Source organism: Melozone crissalis, unplaced genomic scaffold (assembly GCF_028551555.1).
Source record: "Melozone crissalis strain CALT ecotype California unplaced genomic scaffold, PUWL_Pcris_2 ptg000016l_1, whole genome shotgun sequence".
Taxonomy (NCBI): Eukaryota; Metazoa; Chordata; class Aves; order Passeriformes; family Passerellidae; genus Melozone; species Melozone crissalis.
Genome location: NW_026535794.1, coordinates 9,592,686 through 9,598,306, shown reverse-complemented (window position 1 = coordinate 9,598,306; position 5,621 = coordinate 9,592,686). Strand labels below are relative to the sequence as shown.

General features: G+C 43.4%; 1 long non-coding RNA gene across 1 annotated transcript; it reads right to left on the bottom strand.

Annotated features, from left to right (window-relative positions):
- Positions 1 to 3,748: 3,748 nt before the first annotated feature.
- Positions 3,749 to 5,407, bottom strand: LOC128935120 (uncharacterized). The gene is made up of 3 exons (XR_008482924.1): positions 5,312 to 5,407; positions 4,693 to 4,771; positions 3,749 to 3,809 (listed from the first exon to the last, which is right to left on the bottom strand). It is a non-coding gene; the product is annotated as an uncharacterized LOC128935120 (long non-coding RNA).
- Between the last annotated feature and the right edge of the window lie 214 nt (positions 5,408 to 5,621).

Sequence of the window (5,621 nt, the reverse complement as noted above, 5' to 3'; positions counted from 1 at the left end):
GGGATTTTGTCACAGGGATACTCAGAAGAGCTGGGGTTTGCACGTGTAGCAGGGAGCAGTGTTTGGCTGTGTTTTGTGAGAAGATGCAGGGATATGGAGGAAAGGAAAAGGATGGCTTCAGGCTTGGGTACTCTGGGAAAGAGAGAAAATTTGTCAGTGAAACAGATGTCAAGCACCTCAGAGTCATCAAATTGCAGGTGAAGATCTATCTGTGCAAGCTTAGTGCCATAGCACCTGGGAAAACTGTCCAGTGGAAACTTTTGTATTTAGGGAGTTAAACATTTCCTGTTTAAATAAATTTAATTAAAGGGAAGGGGAGAGCGTTAAAAAATTAACATTTAGACTTAGAGCATAAAATGGCTGGTAGTATCCTGATCTGTCCTTGTAAATCCAGCCCCAAAGCTTTTACTCACTTTTTTAAGTTAGTATTTATAACAACTTGTTCCTTCTCTACAGAATTTTCTAAAAATAGCAAGGATAATAATATGGGTGGAAAAAACCACAAAATCCAGAGACCCTAAGGGGCAGAGCCAACAGCACACAAATGATCACCCTCTCCCCTGAGTGCATGGCAGGCAGTTATCAGTGCCAGCCTAATTCTCTGTCTCCACTCTTGTGATATCAGCAAAACAAAAGGGGCCAAGCAAATCCCTGGTGTCACTCCAGCAAGTTGCTGAGCTCCCTCAGGCCTGGGTTTGCCCAGCACGTTTAGCAGAGTGATGTATGCTAATGTGCAGGCATCTCCCCTGGGCATCTGCACCTGGCCTCGGGTCCACACAGAGTGTCTGTCCCTCACTGCATTTCTCTGCTTGTGTTTTGGATTCCTGTGAAATATATTCTTGCCTCTTTTGTTTAACCTTTGTCTTCCAGTTTTTGTCTGCCTTGTGAGTTTTGCCTAATTAGGAACCTTTCAAATTCCCTTGTGGCCTTGAGTTTTCTCATGCAGAATTTGGAATTAGTGTATTATTTTGTGGCTAGTTTTCAGGGCCAGGTTCATGCTTTTAAAGTGCTAAAATAACAATTAACAATACTTTGCACTTCCATACAATTTTTTTTTTTTCCTCTGGGGATCTGAAAGCACTTTATAAGCAGCAATTAATCAAGATTCAACATTATGAGGGGAGGAATGTATAGGGACACATTTCTACTGTAGGAATGCAGCCATTTCTGGGGTAGCTAGTAATAACTAGTTTAAGAGAGTTACTACAACATATTCAATACCAGATAGCAGGTTTTAGACTGTAAAGTAAAAACCCAATGCAATACCCAGCTGAATTTTCAAAAGACATACATGGAATCAGAATGAAACTACAGAAGTTAATTTTGACTACGATGTCAAAGTCAAGACCCCTCTCACCCATGGCCAGAAGTGCTGCTTCATGTCCTGCACAGAAGCAACCAGCCCTGATAACTGACTCAAACTGGGCCTCAAGGCTCCCACACATGGTGCTGGACTCAGATTTGGTCCTAAATCCAGAGGAAATAGTGCCACCTACTGAGGCAGCACCCCACCAAGGACCAGTGCTCAGGGTGAATTCCTGCAAGGAGTGATACCCACACCCAATATGTAAAATCCAGCATATTTTCTAAGTGATGTGTATACAATACATATACAGATAGACAGGCAGACAGCGGAACAGTCAATACGCCAGAAAAGATGCAAACTTGGGCTTATGTGATTATATCACTTTTTTATGACAGCAAGGAGAAAAGACCTGAGTGTGGACTGAAGCACCAGCTGGGAGCTGTGTGTTTTGAGGCCCCACAGTAACTAGCAGTTATGTCTTGCTTTTGCTTCCACAGCCTTCAGCATGTTAATGAAGGAAAGAGTGTTTATTATTTTGAACACTCCTCCTCCCTACAAGGATAGTATTAATGATGTAAGGAAGTAAACAACTCACTGAGCCACAAAGCTCTAACAGTTATTAATTTCCAAGGAGCTATCCTCACACCAATCTAGGAACTGGAGCATTCAAGAATGGTGTGAATAAATATGAACACAGACACATGCTGGTCTACAAATATCAGACACTGGTCCAGTTTGTCAAAACTGCTCCTTTTCAACAGTTTCATATTTGGATGATGACAGCTAAATCCACACAGGTTTAGCCTCAGTTTGCCCACCGTCTTTGCTGCAGTGGCTGGTGCAGGCAGCATGGCTGAGATTACTGATCCTAAAGCAACCCCAGCACAGACCAACAGGCACCTGCACCCTCTCTCAGCTTCCATATGAGCAAAGACTTCTCATACCTGCACCAGGGTGGTGCAGCCATTTCCCTGTAGCTGTTGTGGCTGCACCATGCTGGGGCAGATCTGCTGGTGGAGTTCAGAGTGACTGGATAAAAGCTAGGAGAAAGCCATGGCAAAACCAGTGCATGCCTGATGACAGACCATGGTGTGGCTTGGAAAGAAGAGCTGGTGATTGCTCTCACCCAGGATACAGTAAATCAGGGCTGGAGATCTGGGAAATGGGAGGACATTTAGGACATTTTTTCCTGCATCAGGAGAAAGCTGAGACCTAGATAATCCCCCTCTTAAATCAGTGCTCTAACTGCTGCCACAGAGTTCATAACAAAACAAATGGCACCATCCAGTACTAGAATCCTGCCATTATGGAAAGGGGTGATGGAGCAGATTTCAAAGGCACGAAGACAACTAACATTTCCAGTGAGTCTCCTCTTCCTTCCTCACACATCACCAGTATGAAAGGCAGGAGAAACCTCTGGAAGTCTTTATCATTGCTTATGCCTTTGTATTGGCTGCAATCTAAAAAAAAAAAAGAAAAAAATTTTCTACAAACATTTAGGTAGCTGCATCCATCTCTTTTTCCTTCTGCCCACGCCTCTAAAATTTCAACCATACATGCAAGCTAGAGCAGCTGGATAGCTGGATTCAGGCCTCTTTCGTAGATTCATAAAATCATAGAATAGTTTGGATTAGAAGGAACTTTTAAAGTTCATCTAATCCAATCCCCTTGGAATGAGAAAGGATATCTTCCACTAAATCAGGTTTGCTCAGAGCCCTGTCAGCATTCCTATTTCCAGGGATGGGGCCTCTGCCACCTTTCCATGCAGTAGTGCTCATTACCCCTTTGTGATACCTCTTCAGGGCTTTTTGTGCAGTGTCAGGAGGTCTAGACCTCAGAGAACTCTGCAAAATCCAGGCAAAATCTGCAATTCAGGATCAGCTCTCAGCAGAGCTTAAGAGTGCAAAGTCAGCTCAAGGCTGATCCTTACTACAGGTAAAATTCAATTCTGCAAAACCAAAAGAAAAATATACATATATTTAGAGTATTTAGAGGTATGTGTTCACTACAGGAAAAGCTGGGAGACACCAGGTTGGGGGAAGATTGCATTTCTAAGTTGTCTCTGAGCCATCTACCTGAAAACTTTGTGAGTGGGAACAAGAGATGAGGTGAGAAAGGGACAGGACAAGCCTGGGAAGGAGAGTAATCATTGTCTGTGACAGTGCAATAGAGACTGGCCAGGCAGGGACTGGGGACAAGGCACTTTGTCACATGCCTTGTCCAAGCAAGGCAGTCTGCCAGCCACTGCTGCCACAGGGAACCACCAGCTCTGCCTGTCTGCAAAGGCAGTGCTGGAGGAATGAAGCCAGAGCAGTAAGTTTCTATCTTGGAGCACATTTTTCCCCCAAAGCTCTGTGTTACTGCAGGGACTCACCTTGCTGGAGTCTTTTAGGATGTAGGATCCTCGTCAGGAAGCTCTGCTGCACATGGCAGCTGTCTCTTCTTTTCAACCACCTCTGTCTGAGGACACTTATTGATGTGTTGGGAAAGGAATTCAATTTTTCTGAAAGGGAGTAGTTTATTCACACATTTTCTTATATATGAATCCACATTTGATTGCAATCTGTTTGTAACATGGTACTGAGCACAGAGACCCTAATCCTCACCAAAGCCCTTGGGTATGTGTTCACTACAGGAACAAACAAAAATACTGATTGCATTAGTTACCCACTCAGAAAACCTGGCTGCCATTTAAGGATGCTGCTTCTTGCTGTCCCTCTGCAGAGCACTACCCTCAAAAATGAAAATTATTTCAAATAATCATTTCAGTTTCAGGTTGCTCAAAGCAAGGCACTTGTAAGGGCAGGCTGTCAACTTTCCTGCACCAATTAATGTATTGATAAAGCTTCTGGAGTAGTGACATTAACAGCATTATCCTACAAAGATACCTGCAGGTAATATCAACACAATTACTATTGAATCTGAAGTGGGGAAACTGGTGAGCCTGCCTTAACAGAATTACCAAGATACATTGAATTATTTCTACCAATATGGAAACTTATATAAGAACAAAGCACTGAGTGAGACATATTTGTCTTTGTTGAGCAAAGCTGAAGCGCAGATGTTCCCCAGGCCATTCTGGCCCATGCTGGTGATATATTCAGAGCTCTGGATGTTTCAAGTAAATACATCTTCAGCCACACTCCCTCCACCTCTCCTACTGCTTTTGCTTAAAGGAACAGACCCTTAAAGTAAAGAGTTACCCAGCTACAGAAGGTGATTTATATCTGTGGCACAACAGCCAGGGGAGGAGGCTCAGCCCCAAGGTGAGATGTCAGAAGAAGGAGCTCATAGCAAGGTATGGATGGGCACAAAGCATTCATCCACTTTCACTCCTGCAGCAAAACCCAGTGGCCAGACCAGTGTTTAACAACCTTTGGACTTACTCCAGCCAGTGCAGAGATGTTAGCTTCAGGGTGAGGAGAGTGGAGAATGTGATCAGACAGGAGCAGTCACAGGGCATCTCTGTGAAAACAAAGGAAAGGATGCTGGATGAGAGAAAGTTGGGATATGTCCATCTTAGCCCTATGTAGCAAATGCCTCTACTCTCAAAATTTGAGCATGACCTTATAAAATCTTAATGTGCCTTAGGCATGATCTGTCCCTTTTTCATTTAACCCATGTGTGTATGCATGTACATATACAAATATATAATTTTAATATATGAGTGACCCATTGAAGAAACAAAGGAGAAAACAACACACAGGGTAGGCAATCCTACTCAGAGACATTGCTTTCCCTGTTTCACTTGCTTTGGTAGATTGCTATATTGTGCAGAGATATCTCCTCACTGTTTCCTCTTAATTATCCTTAATTCTATTAAACAGACAAACATCAACTGCAAATAATGCATGCTTAATTATGCAGTGTTGGTGGTTGATACTGTATTATCACCAGCTTTTCTTTTAATATTTTGGCAACACTCAAATGAAGCTGCTACAATGTGCTTAAATAGCCTCTATCAGAGTGATGGTCATGAATCCACTGCATGCCCAGTAACCTCACCTCTGCCCACAGAGGGCCAGCAGGGGTGGTGAAAGGGAGCAGTTTCCATCCCCAATGAGCTTCCAGATGCCCTTGCTCGATATGGAGCTGATGGCAGGAGCCTTGCAAATGGTTGCCAGGCGACCCCAGAGAGAGGCAGGAAGCACCACCATGCAACACAAAACAATCATTTTCAAAATAAAGCAAAAATTCTTTGGGTTTTGTCATCATTATTATTTGTAATCGCTTCTGAGGATGGAGAAGGCTTGTCAGACCAGATGGGACCAGAATACATAATGAAGGACACAGTACATTGCACAGGAACCAGAGG